This window comes from Bos indicus x Bos taurus, chromosome 3 (assembly GCF_003369695.1).
Source record: "Bos indicus x Bos taurus breed Angus x Brahman F1 hybrid chromosome 3, Bos_hybrid_MaternalHap_v2.0, whole genome shotgun sequence".
NCBI lineage: Eukaryota > Metazoa > Chordata > Mammalia > Artiodactyla > Bovidae > Bos > Bos indicus x Bos taurus.
Genome location: NC_040078.1, coordinates 56,457,480 through 56,474,919, shown reverse-complemented (window position 1 = coordinate 56,474,919; position 17,440 = coordinate 56,457,480).

The following is a 17,440-nucleotide window of genomic DNA, read 5'->3' as shown; positions in this document are numbered from 1 at the left end:
TAAATATGAGGTGAAGTCGCTCAGTCGTGTCGACTCTTTGCAACTCCATGGACTGTAGCCTACCAGGCTCTTCCATCCATGGGATTTTCCAGGCAAGAGTACTGGAGTGGGTTGCCATTTCCTTCTGCAGAGGATCTTCCCGACCCAGGGTCCGAACCCAGGTCTCCTGCATTGTAGGCAGACACTTTACTGTTTGAGCCACCAAGGAAGTCTTACATTTTAAATATATGTAAATATAAAATTTGAAAGTGAAAAATGGACAAAGGAATAATGCAAATCATAACCATAAGAAAAATAATGTGTTTATAATAATATCAGAGAAATGAGTATTTTTAGAGATAAGTAATGAGGACTTCCCTGGTGGCTCAGATGGTAAAACATCTGTCTACAATGCGGGAGACCTGGGTTCGATCCCTGGGTCAGGAAGATCCGCTGGAGAAGGAAATGGCAATCCACTCCAGTACTATTGCCTGGAAAATCCCATGGACAGAGGAGCCTGGTAAGCTATAGTCCATGGGGTTGCAAAGAGTCTGACACGACTAAACAACTTCACTTAATGAGTTTTCAAAATGATAGAATGATCAAACTGCCAGGTTTATATAATCTAAATTCATGAACTCTTGAAAATATAGTTTCAAATTATACACGTTAAAAACTGACAGAAATTAAAGTGTAAATGGAAAGTGAAAGTTGCTCAGCCATTTCCGACTCTTTGTGACCCCGTGGTCTATACAGTCCATGGAATTCTCCAGGTCAGAACACTGGAATGGGTAGCTATTCCCTTCTCCAGGGGATCGTCCCAACCTGGGAATGCCAACCTGGGAATGGGATCGTCCCAACCTGGGGATGGAATCCAGGTCTCCCGAACTGCAGGCAGATTCTTTACCAGCTGAGTCACCAGAGAAGCCCAAAAGTATAAATAGGCATAATCACAGTAAGAGAGTATAATACATCACATTAAAGGATAAAGCAGACAATAAATATCTAACTCTAAAACTATTTATTATATTAAAGTATACGTGGGATATTTATCCAAATTGACCACACCCTGGATAATCAAGGAAGTCTCAAATTTTAGAAGACTATTCAATTAGAGTATTTTCTTTGATCTCAGTGGAATTAAACTAGAGATCAATAAAAAGTAGTATTTTTTAAAAATCCAAATGATTGGAAGTCAACCAACATATTTATAAATCATCTCTGTAGAAAATAAGAGATTGCTAGGAAAATTGAAAATATTTTTATCTAAATGATGATGAAACTATAACATATCAAAACTTTTAGGAATTTCCCAGATTTCTGATCAGAGGGAAGTTTATGACCTTAAATAGATATACTAGAAAAGAAGGGCTGAAAATCAATATTATGAGAATTGATCTGAAGAAATATATGAGAAGAACCCACAACAAATTAACACAAAAAAAGTAAAATAAAGAAACTATTAAAGACAAAATCAAAAAGTAATGAAAGAGACAAATATTTATAAGAAATCAACAAAGCCAAAAGTTTGTTCTTTGAAAAGAGTCTCAGACAGATAGGCTGATAAAAAGATACAAATTACTAATGTAAGAACTAAAAAAATAGGATATTACTACAATCCTAGAAACATTGAAAGGATACTAAGAGCATAATGTGAAAAAACTTTATGCTGTTATACTTGAAAATTTAGATGAAATAGATAAATTTCTAGAAAAACACAAATTTTCAAAACTAATAAAATAATAAATAGAAAATTTGAATAGTTCTAACATCCATTAAATAAAGTGAATCCTTAATAAAAAAGTTTCTACAAAAAGTCTTTAGCCCAAGATGGCTTCACCTGTGAATTATTCCAAACATTTTAGAAAAATTACACTAATTTTATAATTCTCCTGGACAATCAAACTGAAAACACTTTCAAATTCATTTTAAAAGACTAAAGTAACCTTAATATTAAAACCTGTCAAGGACTTTTAAAGAAAGGATAAATAAGTACAGGCTAATTGCTTATACAAATATTGCTTCAATAATCCTAAACAATACATTAGAAAATGGAAACTAGTAATGTATAAATATAATAAATTCGTCATAATGAAGTCAAATTTATCCCAAGAGTGCAAAGTTAACATTGAAAAATCAATCAGTGAGTCACCCATTTTAATAAAATAAATGAGAAAAATAATATGGTCACTTCAATGAATATTAAAGAGTGGATAAAAAATTATATCCATTCATGATCATAAAGAAGTTCTTCATAAACTGAGAATAAAAGAGAATTTACTTAATCTCATACAGATTGTTTTAAAAAAAATCATTGACTGTATGACACCAATGACTGCAAAAGTATTTGACTTTCTTTAAAAAATGCTGATCACCCTGAAATTTTTCTGGGAAATTATGAATCACCAGAAATTAAGAATTAAGAATTTTGAAATGGCATAACAATAGTCCAAGTCAAGTACTAATTCCCCAGGATTGTTTGTATGGTCATCTTTCCCAGATTAGAATTTTGCAAATCTTTACATTTTGTCTAGGAAACTTCTCAAGTTACTTTAAAGAATTTACCTCTCTTGTTCTGTAAAAATATTAACAGGATATATTCCATTTATTTTGATCAAAATGATAGTAAAATATAATATGCAGACTTGTAGAAATTTGCCAAACTTTTCATCACTGATAAAAAAAGAAACAATACCACTCAAATACAAAATATAATTCCAAGTATGAGAAAAAGAAAAGACATATGGCAGCCTTCACAAGGGAACGAGTTCAGAATGGATAAATCACTTAAAGGCTCATAGTTTCTATTTTGAAAGACAGACAATACTCTTGAAGAAATCTATTGCTTAAAAAAATATTAAAAACAAGAAATGAGCTTGAACAATAAAACTGTTCTTAAGAAACTTGAAAACAAAATTCTACTAGCATTCTTTAATTATAATTATAATTATCTAATTATAGATAATGAAGAATTATAATAAGGCAAACAATGCCACAATACCCACTTAGACTGATATTTAACTTCATGGTAGGCTACAGGACTTTTTTTTTTTAACTCCCTTGAAACCAAACCTTGAGTTACACATCAGCTGATGTGTAACCAAGTGTGAAGTGGACTATTCTTTGGAAGCATGGCCATATTTTCCTTGTAGTAGTTACTAAACTTGACATGTGATAAGGAAGAATCTTTTTTAGTTCTGGAGTTGGTTAAATGATATGGTCTGATGTGGGAGTCAAATTAGCAAAAGCCAGATGTTAGTTTCTTTACTGCATGCAGGTAAGCAGGAGATATTTAGACATGGGCACATAAGGAAATTTAGCATGGAGCAGTTTTAAAAAGCATTGTCAAAACTTGCTGAATATTTACTTGTATGTAGAGATTTTGTTTGGTGTTTGTCCTGTTTGAATGAGTTAAGGATTGAACAAAATGGATTTAGGAGACAATTGATTTAGCTCCCAGTGTCTGCTTCAGACAAAGGTAATGACAGAAGCTATTTATTAATTGGCTTCCCACAGGAGGTGTATCTGTCATATACATGACGTACTCTCAAACTTACCCTAAAGGGACTATTTATTCTGCAGTAAGCCCTGACTCTCTAGGAGTAGATGTGTTTGTCTTACATACGACTATATTCCCAAGGCCTAATACAGTGGAGCTCAGTAACTATACTTGGAATAAATGATACCTGAGATTAGTAAATAGTGGGAATAGTTGGATCTGTCTTATTAATTAAAAATAAAACTTTCTGTAAAAGTATCTTTTTTCCTCTGGTGACTTTTTATCTTCATAGTTAATAAACTCCTGATATTCTGCTGTAATTTATGGATATACATATTTATATAGAGAGAGAAAGAAACAAAGAGAAAGAGGGGAGAAAGAATACATATTTGTATTCACAGATATGTATACGTGAATACTTTTTACAGTGATTTCTAGGAAAGTCACTCTGTGTCATACAACCACCCACCATGTTCTAAAAACAGCTAAATGAGGACAACAGGAATCTTTTTTGCCTATGTGTCCCCACTGTACTAAAGAAAATTAGGAGTGCTTCACTTCCAAACTCATGTAGCATGGCCACAATGACCCTGTGGTCTCAAAAGCACCCCAAAAATCTGAGAAAAGTTCCATCTTTAGCCTACAATGTAAAGGATGTCTATTGTTTTTAACAAATATCAAAAATGCTGATTTCTCTAATGGCTTAGAGTTTGTCTGAAGGGACAAGAAAAAAAGTATGCAACAAAACTATATTGCCCATTTATTCTTGTGACAGAGTAAAATATAGGAAAAATAATGTCAATTTAGTATCCATTCCTGGTAGCTCAGACAGTAAAGAATGTACCTATGATGCAGGAAGCCCGGGTTTGATCCCTGGGTTGGGAAGATCCACTAGAGAAGGGAATGGCTACCCACTTTTGGGTTTGCTGAGTTGGCAATAGAAGCCCTTGATTCTTCCATGGGATAAGAGAGATCAGTAGACTAGAACACCATATGGGTTATAGGCCTCAGCCTTACATTGTCTCTGCCTTTAATATTTTTTCATGATTATAATTTGGAGAAGGCAATGGCACCCCACTCCAGTACTCTTTTTTTTGTTGTTTGTTTTTTTTTTTTAATTTTATTTTATTTAACTTTACAATATTGTATTGGTTTTGCCATATATTAAAATGAATCTGCCACAGGTATACATGTGTTCCCCATCCTGAACCCTCCTCCCTCCTCGCTCCCCATACCATCCCTCTGGGTCGTCCCAGTGCACCAGCCCCTAGCATCCAGTATCGTGCATCAAACCTGGACTGGCGATTAATTTCTTATATGACATTATACATATTTCAATGCCATTCTCCCAAATCATCCCACCCTCTCCCTCTCCCACAGAGTCCAAAAGACTGTTCTATACATCAGTGTCTCTTTTGCTGTCTCGTATACAGGGTTATTGTTACCATCTTTATAAATTCCATATATATGCATTAGTATACTGTATTGGTGTTTTTCTTTCTGGCTTACTTCACTCTGTATAACAGGCTCCAGTTTCATCCACCTCATTAGAACTGATTCAAATGTATTCTTTTTAATGGCTGAGTAATACTCCATTGTGTATATATACCACAGCTTTCTTATCCATTCATCTGCTGATGGACATCTAGGTTGCTTCCATGTCCTGGCTATTATAAACAGTGCTGCAATGAACATTGGGGTACATGTGTCTCTTTCAATTCTGGTTTCCTCAGTGTGTATGCCCAGCAGTGGGATTGCTGGATCATAAGGCAGTTCTATTTCCAGATTTTAAAGGAATCTCCACACTGTTCTCCATAGTGGCTGTACTAGTTTGCATTCCCACCAACAGTGTAAGAGGGTTCCCTTTTCTCCACATCCTCTCCAGCATTTATTGCTTGTAGACTTTTGGATCGCAGCCATTCTGACTGGCTTGAAATGGTACCTCATAGTAGTTTTGATTTGCATTTCTCTGATAATGAGTGATGTTGAGTATCTTTTCATGTGTTTGTTAGCCATCTGTATGTCTTCTTTGGAGAAATGTCTATTCAGTTTTTTGGCCCATTTTTTTGGTTGGGTCATTTATTTTTTTGGAATTGAGCTGTAGGAGTTGCTTGTATTTTTTGAGATTAGTTGTTTGTCTGTTGCTTCATTTGCTATTATTTTCTCCCATTCTGAAAGCTGTCTTTTCACCTTGCTTATAGTTTCCTTTGTTGTGCAGAAGCTTTTAAGTTTAATTAGGTCCCATTTGTTTATTTTTGCTTTTATTTCCAATATTCTGGGAGATGGGTCATAGAGGATCCTGCTGTGATGTATGTCGGAGAATGTTTTGCCTATGTTCTCCTCTAGGATTTTTATAGTTTCTGGTCTTACGTTTAGATCTTTAATCCATTTTGAGTTTATTTTTGTGTATGGTGTTAGAAAGTGCTCTAGTTTCATTCTTTTACAAGTGGTTGACCAGTTTTCCCAGCACCACTTGTTAAAGAGATTGTCTTTTCTCCATTCTATATTCTTGCCTCCTTTGTCAAAGATAAGGTGTCCATATGTGCGTGGATTTATCTCTGGGCTTTCTATTTTGTTCCATTGATCTATATTTCTGTCTTTGTGCCAGTACCATACTGTCTTGATGACTGTGGCTTTGTAGTAGAGCCTGAAGTCAGGCAGGTTGATTCCTCCAGTTCCATTCTTCTTTCTCAAGATAGCTTTGGCTATTCGAGGTTTTTTTGTATTTCCATACAAATTGTGAAATTATTTGTTCTAGCTCTGTGAAGAATACCGTTGGTAGCTTGATAGGGATTGCATTGAATCTATAAATTGCTCATTTTCACTATACTGATTCTTCCAATCCATGAACATGGTATATTTCTCCATCTATTAGTGTCCTCTTTGATTTCTTTCACCAGTGTTTTATAGTTTTCTATATATAGGTCTTTAGTTTCTTTAGGTAGATATATTCCTAAGTATTTTATTCTTTTCATTGCAATGGTGAATGGAATTGTTTCCTTAATTTCTCTTTCTATTTTCTCATTATTAGTGTATAGGAATGCAAGGGATTTCTGTGTGTTGATTTTATATCCTGCAACTTTACTATAGTCATTGATTAGTTCTAATAATTTTCTGGTGGAGTCTTTAGGGTTTTCTATTTAGAGGATCATGTCATCTGCAAACAGTGAGAGTTTTACTTCTTCTTTTCCAATTTGGATTCCTTTTATTTCTTTTTCTGCTCTGATTGCTGTGGCCAAAACTTCCAAAACTGTGCTGAATAGTAATGGTGAAAGTGGGTACCCTTGTCTTGTTCCTGACTTTAGAGGAAATGCTTTCAATTTTTCACCATTGAGGATAATATTTGCTGTGGGTTTGTCATTTATAGCTTTTATTATGTTGAGGTATGTTCCTTCTATTCCTGCTTTCTTGAGAGTTTTTATCATAAATGGATGTTGAATTTTGTCAAAGGCTTTCTCTGCATCTATTGAGATAATCATATGGCTTTTATTTTTCAATTTGTTAATGTGGTGTATTACATTGATTGATTTGCAGATATTGAAGAATCCTTGCATCCCTGGAATAAAGCCCACTTGGTCATGGTGTATGATCTTTTTAATGTGTTGTTGGATTCTGATTGCTAGAATTTTATTAAGGATTTTTGCATCTATGTTCATCATTGATATTGGCCTGTAGTTTTCTTTTTTTGTGGCATCTTTGTCAGGTTTTGGTATTAGGGTGATGGTGGCCTCATAGAATGAGTTTGGAAGTTTACCTTCCTCTGCAATTTTCTGGAAGAGTTTGAGCAGGATAGGTGTTAGCTCTTCTCTAAATTTTTGATAGAATTCAGCTGTGAAGCCATCTGGACCTGGGCTTTTGTTTGCTGGAAGATTTTTGATTACAGTTTCAATTTCCGTGCTTGTGATGGGTCTGTTAAGATTTTCTATTTTTTCCTGGTCCAGTTTTGGAAAGTTGTACTTTTCTAAGAATTTGTCCATTTCTTCCATGTTGTCCATTTTATTGGTATGTAATTGCTGATAGTAGTTTCTTATGATCCTTTGTATTTCTGTGTTGTCTGTTGTGATCCCTCCATTTTCATTTCTAATTTTATTGATTTGATTTTTCTCCTTTTGTTTCTTGATGAGTCTGGCTAATGATTTGTCAATTTTATTTATCCTTTCAAAGAACCAGCTTTTGGCTTTGTTGATTTTTGCTATGGTCTCTTTTGTTTCTTTTGCATTTATTTCTGCCCTAATTTTTAAGATTTCTTTCCTTCTACTAACCCTGGGGTTCTTCATTTCTTCCTTTTCTAGCTGCTTTAGGTGTAGAGTTAGATTATTTATTTCACTTTTTTTTTTGTTTCTTGAGGTATGCCCGTATTTTGCTATGGACTTTCTCCTTAGGACTGCTTTTATAGTGTCCCACAGGTTTTGGGTTGTTTTGTTTTCATTTTCATTCATTTCTATGCAAATTTTGATTTCTTTTTTGATTTCTTCTGTGATTTGTTGGTTATTCAGCAGCGTGTTGTTCAGCCTCCATATGTTGGAATTTTTAATAGTTTTTCTCCTGTAATTGAGATCTAATCTTACTGCATTGTGGTTAGAAAAGATGCTTGGAATGATTTCAATTTTTCTGAATTTACCAAGGCCAGATTTATGGCCCAGGATGTGATCTATCCTGGAGAAGGTTCCGTGTGCACTTGAGAAAAAGGTGAAATTCATTGTTTTGGGATGAAATGTCCTATAGATATCAATTAGGTCTAACTGGTCTATTGTATCATTTAAAGTTTGTGTTTCCTTGTTAATTTTCTGTTTAGTTGATCTATCCATAGGTATGAGTGGGGTATTAAAGTCTCCCACTATTATTGTGTTATTGTTAATTTCTCCTTTCATACTTGTTAGCATTTGTCTTACATATTGCGGTGCTCCTATGTTGGGTGCATATATATTTATAATTGTTATATCTTCTTCTTAGATTGATCCTTTGATCATTATGTAGTGACCTTCTTTGTCTCTTTTCACAGCCTTTGTTTTAAAGTCTATTTTATCTGATATAAGTTTTGCTACTCCTGCTTTCTTTTGGTCCCTATTTGCATGGAAAATCTTTTTCCAGTCCTTCATTTTCAGTCTGTATGTGTCCCCTGTTTTGAGGTGGGTCTCTTGTAGACAGCATATGTAGGGGTCTTGTTTTTGTATCCATTCAGCCAGTCTTTGTCTTTTGGTTGGGGCATTCAACCCATTTATGTTTAAGGTAATTATTGATAAGTATGATCCCGTTGCATTTACTTTATTGTTTTGGGTTCGAATTTATACACCCTTTTTGTGTTTCCTGTCTAGAGAATATCCTTTAGTATTTGTTGGAGAGCTGGTTTGGTGGTGCTGAATTCTCTCAGCTTTTGCTTGTCTTGTAAAGCTTTTGATTTCTCCTTCATATTTGAATGAGATCCTTGCTGGGTACAATAATCTGGGCTGTAGGTTATTTTCTTTCATCACTTTAAGTATGTCTTGCCATTCCCTCCTGGCTTGGAGAGTTTCTATTGAAAGATCAGCTGTTATCCTTATGGGAATTCCCTTGTGTGTTATTTGTTGTTTTTCCCTTGCTGCTTTTAATATTTGTTCTTTGTGTTTGATCTTTGTTAATCTGATTAATATGTGTCTTGGAGTGTTTTGCCTTGGGTTTATCCTCTTTGGGACTCTCTGGGTTTCTTGGACTTGAGTGATTATTTCCTTCCCCATTTTAGGGAAGTTTTCAACTATTATCTCCTCAAGTATTTTCTCATGGTCTTTCTTTTTGTCTCCTTCTTCTGGGACCCCTATGATTCAAATGTTGTAGCATTTAATATTGTTCTGGAGGTCTCTGAGATTGTCCTCATTTCTTTTAATTCGTTTTTCTTTTTTCCTCTCTGATTCATTTATTTCTACCATTCTATCTTCTAATTCACTAATCCTATCTTCTGCCTCTGTTATTCTACTATTTGTTGCCTCCAGAGTGTTTTTTATCTCATTTATTGCATTATTCATTATATATTGACTCTTTTTTATTTCTTCTAGGTCCTTGTTAAAACTTTCTTGCATCTTCTCAATCCTTGTCTCCAGGCTTTTTATTTGTGATTCCATTTTTATTTCAAGATTTTGGATCAATTTCACTATCATTATTTGGAATTCTTTATCAGGTAGATTCCCTATCTCTTCCTCTTTTGTTTGGTTTGGTGGGCATTTATCCTGTTCCTTTACCTGCTGGGTATTCCTCTGTCTCTTCATCTTGTTTAAATTGCTGAGTTTGGGGTGTCCTTTCTGTATTCTGGCAGTTTGTGGAGTTCTCTTTATTGTGGCGTTTCCTCACTGTGTGTGGGTTTGTACAGGTGGCTTGTCAAGGTTTCTTGGTTAGGGAAGCTTGTTCGGTATTCTGGTGGGTGGAGCTGGATTTCTTCTCTCTGGAGTGCAATGAAGTGTCCAGTAATGAGTTATGAGATGTCTATGGTTTTGGGGTGACTTTGGGCAGCCTGTATATTGGAGTTCAGGGCTGTGTTCCTGTGTTGCTGGAGAATTTGCTTGGTATGTCTTGCCCTGGAACTTGTTGGCCCTTGTGTGGTGCTTGGTTTCATTGTAGGTATGGAGGCATTTGATGAGCTCCTGTCAATTAATGTTCCCTGGAGTCAGGGTTTGGACTTAAGCCTCCTGCTTCCAGTTATTGGTCTTATTTTTACAGTAGTCTCAAAACTTCTCCTTCTGTACAGCACCATTGATAAAACATCTCCTTTCGAAGACAATGGGTTGCTTTTCTGGGTGCCTGATGTCCTCTGCCGGCATTCAGAAGTTGTTTTGTGGAATTTACTCAGTGTTTAAATGATCTTTTGATGAATTTGTGGGGGAGAAAGTGTTCTCCCTGTCCTATTCCTCCGCCACCTTAGCTCCTCCAGATGTCATCTACTCCAGTACTCTTACCTGAAAAATCCCGTGGATGGAGGAGCCTGGTAGGCTGCAGTCCATGGGGTCACTAAGAGTCAGACACGACTGAGCAACTTCACTTTCACTTTTCACTTTCATGCATTGGAGAAAGAAATGGCAACTCACTTGTGTTCTTGCCTGGAGAATCCCAAGGACGGGGGAGCCTGGTGGACTACCGTCTATGGGGTCGCACAGAGTCCGACACGACTGAAGCGACCTAGCAGCAGCAGCATGATTATATTCTTTAGGAATCTGATAAAAAGGTAGGGTTAACAAGATTTAATCATTAAAATATTCTTCTCCAGCATGTATACTATTAGAACTAACTACCAAATTTCATCAAAAGAAGATACATTTTTAAAAATTACACAAAAAGAGAAATTTTCAAGAGTCAACAGTTTACTTGAGTTTTATATTATAGAACTTTATTTTGTTTACTATGAAATTGACAAAAAAAGGATGAGATGGCTGGATGGCATCACTGACTCAATGGACATGAGTCTGAGTGAACTCCAGGAGTTGGTGATGGACAGGGAGGCTTGGCGTTCTGTGATTCATGGGGTTGCAGAGTCGGACACGACTGAGCAACTGAACTGAACTGAACTAAACTGGTGATGGAGATACATTTTAAAATTCAATTATTAAAAGTCACTTAGAAAATTAAAAATTTATTAGTTCAAGTTAACAATTAGTAAAGTTAAAGATGGTGAATAATTTAACAGTCCAAAAGAAAGAAAAATATTTTTTAAATTCCTTATTTTAAATTAAAATTTTTTAGAAAAATAATGTCAAAAGAAGTTATAACCAATGTTGAAAATATTTAAAATTTAATAAAAATAAACATACTACATAAAATTTGTTGTTGTTCAGTTACTAAGTTGTGTCCAACTATTGTGACTCCATGGACTGCAGCATGCCAGGCTTCCCTGTCCTTCACGATCTCCCAGAGTTTGCTATACTCATGTCCACTGAATTGGTGATGTCAGCCAACCATCTCATCCTTTGTTGCCCTCTTCTCCTCCTGCTCTCAATCCTTCCCAGCATCAGGGTCTTTTCAGTGAGGTAGGCTCTTCACATCAGGCAGTCAATGTATTGGCCCTCCAGGTCCAGCATCAGTCCTTCCAATGAATATTCAACATTGACTTTCTTTAGGATTGACTGGTTGATCTTCTTGCTATCCAAGGGACTCTCAAGAGTCTTCTCCAGCACCACAATTTGAAAGCATCAATTCTTTAGTTCTCAGCCTTCTTTATGGTCCAAATCTCATACTTGTACATGAACTCTGGAAAAACCATAGCTCTGACTATATGGATCTTTGCCAGCTAAGCGATATCTCTGATTTTTCAATACACTGTCTAGGTTTTTCATAGCTTTTCGTCCAAGGACTATGCATCAAATTTTAGTTTCAAGGCTGCAGTTACCGTCCACAGTGATTTAGGAGCCCAAGAAATAAAATCTGCCACTGTTTCCACTTTTCCCCATCTATTTGCTATGAAGTAATGGGGGATGCCATGATGTTAGTTTTTGAAGGTTGAGTTTTAAGCCTGCTTTTTCACTTTCCTCTTTCACCCTTGTCAAGAAGCTTTTAAGTTCCTTTTTGCTTACTGCCATTAGGGTGGTATCATCTACATATCAGAGGTTGTTGATTTTTCTCCTGGTAATCTTGATTCCAGCTTGTGATTCATCCAGCCAGGAGTGAAGCTAAAGTGATATATAGAGGAAAAATTGCAGTCTTGAATTCTTATAAAAGAAGAAAGACTGAATGTTACTGAATTATTATTAAACTCAAAAAGTTAGAAAAAACACAAGAATAAAGCCAGACAAAGATGAAAAAAGGAAACATTAAAAAGTAGAGCCACAATTAATAAAATTTTTTTAAAATACTAGAAAAAGAACTTAGAAATCCTGGTTACTAAACTATTTTCAAACGGGGCAAGTTGGTTGAAAAAAGTAAGATATAAGGGAAAATAAATAAAAATATTAAGAATAAAAACTAAGGAATAATTATAACACGTACAAATTGAGAAGAAAATGGTGTGAGACATGTTTTGTGAATACATCTGAAAAAAATAGATAATGTAGACAAATTTCTAGAAAACTAACTTACCACAATTGACTAAAAAAGTAACAGAAAATCTGAATAGGCCTTGGAATAATAAATAAATCGTAAAATAGTTAAGATTATACCACAATAAAAATATTAGACCCAAATGGCTTTTAAAGATTGTCTCTACTAAACACCTGGGGTTTCCCTGTTGTCTTAGACAGTAAAGAATTTGCCTGCAATGCAGGAGACCTGGGTTCAATCCCTGGGTTGAGAAGATCCCCTGGAGGAGGGTATGGCAACCCACTCCAGTATTCTTGCCTAGAGAATCCCATGGACAGAGGAGTCTGGCAGGCTATAAGCTGTAGGGTTGCAAAGAATCAGACATGACTGAGAAACTAACACTTTCAAACATTTAAGGAACAGAAAATCTCAATAAAAAATAAACTATTCTAGGAAGGAAAAAAGTAAATTGTTTATGATTAATTTTATTAGGTATTGTAATGTGAACCAGATAAGGACATTGTGAGAAAAAATATTGAGACCATATCTCATTTGTGAAATATAGATTAAAAATCATAAAACAAAGGAGATATTTGTATACTATGTTCATAGCAGCATTATTCACAATAGCTAAAAGATGGAGGCTATAAAACAATGAAATGTACAGTGGAATATTATTCAGCCTTAAAAAGAAGGAAATTTTGACACATGCTACAACATATTAGATGAATCTTGAGGACATGCTAAATGAAATAAGACAATCAAAAATAAGACACATTTTTATTGTGATTCTACTTCTGTAACATACCTAAAGTAGTCAAATAAATAGGTAGAGTAGAATGGTAATTGTTGAGGGCTGGGAGGAGAAGAAAATGGGGACTTGTTTTTTTAATAGGTGTAGAGTTTCAGTTTTACAAGATGAAAAGTTCTGGAGATTGATTGCACAACAATGTGGATATACTTAGCAATACTGAACTGTACACTTTAAAACTGTTAAGAAAGAAAATTTCATGTTATGTGTATTTTGCTATAATTAAAATGAAACAAAATAAATTATGAATAAGATATATCCAGTAATATGTTACTATATTAAAATAAATGCATCATGTCCAGATTAAATACATTTAAGGAATGTGAGTTTTTCTTAATATTAAAATCTATGGAAACAACTCACTACATTAACAGATTAAAGGAAAAAAATGGCATGAGACCACTTACCAAATGTGGAAAAACTGAAGAAACTTAATACTTTGTGATAAAAACTCATAACAACCTCTGTGCATGCAAGAGAAGTCGTATCAGTCGTGTCCGGCTCTTTGTGACCCTATTGAACTGTAGCCTGCCAGGCTCCTCTGTCCATGGGATTTTCCAGGCAAGAATACTTGAGTGGGTTGCCATGCCCTCCTCCAGGGCATCTTCTTAATCCAGGAATCAAACCTGTGTTTGTTACATCTCCTGCTTTGGTAGGTGAGTTCTTTATCACTAGCGCCACCTGGGAAGCCCCATAACAACCTGTAAAGAGAAAATTCTTCAAAATGAATAAACAATGACTAAATCTACAGCCAACATCATACTTAATAGTGAAACATTTAAAAAAAATTCAGAGACAATATAGATTTGCACTCACTTTTGTGTTGGAGATTCTGTACCTATTACATAAGATGAAGAAATTTTAAAAAATAAATTTATAATTTATTATTAACTTATTAAAAAGAAAACAAAGATCATGTACTAATAAATTTTAAAATTTCAAAGAAATTTTAAATTTAAATCTTAAAGTTTTTTGCTAAATGATCAGTATAAAAAATGCAGTGCATGCCTGTAAGTTAGCAAACAATCAGATGAATATTTAGAAAAGAGATTCCAAAAAAATTTTTGAGAAGTGAAAAGTTTAAAACAGAAAGATTTAAACTTTCAGGGAGATGTAAATAAATGGAGAGACCATATTTATGGACATTATTATAATGTCCATAAAAAGACATTATTATAATGATATAATTTTTTCCCAATTAATCTATGAAGCCCAATCAAGTGTAAATAGAACTTAAAATCTTATATGACAAATTATTATAAAAATAATATATTTTTATATTATAATCAAAGAAAAACATTGATTTAGAAGGATAAGAATAAGATGGGGCAGGTCATATTATATAGAGGGCTTCCCAGGTGGCTCAGTGGTAAAGAATCAGCCTGAGATGAAGGAAATGCAGGTTCTATCCCTGGGTCAGAAAGATCGCCTGGAAAATGAAATGGCAACCCAGTCCAATATTCTTGCCTGGAAAATCCCAGGGACAGAAGAGCCTGCCTGGCTATTGTCCATGAGGTTACAAAAGGGTTGGACATAACTGAGGATACACATCATATTATATACAAGGAACATTATCATTATAACTGCACTTACAGGAATTAAGACAGTGTAATACTGGGTCAGTAGTAGACACATTCCCTGGAGTGGATAATGGCAATCTGCTCCAGTATTCTTGTTTGAAAAATCCATGGGGAGAGGAACCTGGAAGGCTACAGTCCACATGGTCTCGAAGAGTTGGACATGACTGAGTGAGTGATCTTGCAGAAACAGTAGACATGTTAGAGCCGTAGAATAGAAGCAATTGGACCAGTTGTCCAGAAGAGATCCATGGAAATACAAAAATATAATGTGTGACTCAGGTGGCACTACAAATCCATGATCTGTCATGTTAATACTTATTAACAATATGAGAAAAAACTGAACTCCTGCCTCATACAAAACACACAAATTCATTCCTGGTGAATTAATGACCTAAAGATGAAAGCAAAACTTTAAAAATTCAGAAGAAATTAGAAAATATTTTTATGATACAAATGAAAAACAAGTCAATTCAATAATAAAATCATAAGGAAAAAAGTGGAAAAATTTGTTAGCGCTAGAAACGTCTGTCCTGAAAATGATACTATAAAGAGAATAAAAAGTGTGAACTGGGTGAAATTATTTGCAGTTTCTAAACCAACAAGCATTATTATCTGAACATATAAAAACTCGCAACAAATCAATGAGGAAAAGACAAGCATCCTCATTTAAAAATAAGCAAGTGGCAAAAATAACTGAGCAGGCGACACAGACAGGCAAAAGAAGTAGAGCAGCTAACACCCAACAACAAGCTGAGTGATTGAACAACAAACATGCTAACCTCCTTAACAGTCATGAAAAACAAATTTAATTTATAATGGCATAAAATTTATTATCCATCAGGTTTGCAAAATCTGAAAGCATGAACTATCAAATGTTGGTGAGATGAAGGTGAGCTCTCATACATATAAATTGACACAACCATGTTGGAAACCAGTTTGGTAATATCAATAAAGCTAAAGATAAGCATATCATTTGCCCAGCAACCACATCCTTATATATATTCTAGAGGAATTCTAGCTCAAGTGTTTAACATTCATGTACAAGATTGTTCTGGTGTCTCTCCTGTAGAATGGAAGCTGCATGAGGATGGGAGCTTGGTTTTATTTATGAGTATAGTTCAGAGACTAGAGTAGGGTCTGGTACCTGGTAAATAAATATTGCATTAAAATACATCTAAAGCAAAATTAAAGATGAGACTGGAATGGAAGTCAGATCTATGAATTTGAAGGACCATCTGAGCATTTGGTTTAACCACTCCTCTTTTACATCCTTTTCTGGCAAGCCAATCTGGAGTTCTTCAGCCCATGTGCTAACTATACTAGCATTTATTCTCGTTTCTCAGGTGGCTCAGATAGTAAAGAATCTGCCGGCAATGTGGGAGACCTGGGTTCAATCTCTGAGTTGGGATGATCCCCTGGAGAAGGGAATGGCAACCCACTCCAGTATCTTGCCTGGAGATTTCCATGGACAGAGGAGCCTGGCGGGTTACAGTCTGTTGGGTTGCAAGGAGTCGGACCAGACTGAGCAACTAATGCTTTCACTTTCACTTATCCCTAAGACTGAATGTCTTATGGTCACAGGATGGCTTGTGGAAGACCCATTGCTTCAACAGCTCTAATGACTCAAGGTTATTCATTTTTATATTAATTTTTAAATTAGCTTTCACCTGAAAAAATAAAGCCCTGGGAATGTCACAGCTTTGAAATGTGGTGGCACCATGTAAGTGAGGTCCTTCTCCATTCAGCCAAAGAGAGCTGATGCCTTGAAAGATAGGCCTGTCTCCAGTTTCTTCCTCCAGCAAAGATCAGGGAGAACTTGTAGACACTGGGGCCAGAGGCTGACTGGAGGCCTCAGAATGAGAAGTATTATGTAGATTAAATTGTATTATTTTCTTTACCATGAGATAAAAATGGGCCTGTGGACAAAAATGTTTTCACTAATCATTTTGGAGATCAAAGATTTCATTTCCTAAGAGCTCAAACTTCACATCTTTCAGCAAGGACTTACTTTGAACCCTGTTTAATGATGCTGTAGAGGACTTTTTTTTTTTTCTGTTGAACTACAGCTAAAAGACTTGTAAAAAAATGTTGTTTCAACAGTGAAGCACTTTAAATGACTGACTCTAACCACAATGTATAAAAGTATAATTCAGACTTGGCAGAGCGAACCAAATAAATAGTGATGATAAGCGACCCATCTAACAATGTAGCCGTCGTGTCTTGTCATTAACACAATTATGTCAGCACAGTCAATCAGCACATTGCCTTGACTTTAAAGCAGGGAACTGAATGCATGCTTTTAAAGTTGGAGAGGGTAGAGACAGAGAAGAGCTATCGCACTTAAGCCAGCGATATGACTTCCCAGTTATTCAGGGCTTTTTAAGAAAAACAAGGTTATACATTTACAAAATGCTTTGTTGCTGTGGTAATGCTAAAATTATTCTTATGAGTTCAATACCATCTGTAATAACCCTCTGGCGATCCCAAACAAAAAGAAGGACTTGAGTTGCCGCATTCTTTTCACATATGAGAAACTGACTTACTACCTGAAGTGATAATTAATGGGATTCCGTTCAGTTTCAAGTGGAGCTGAAATCA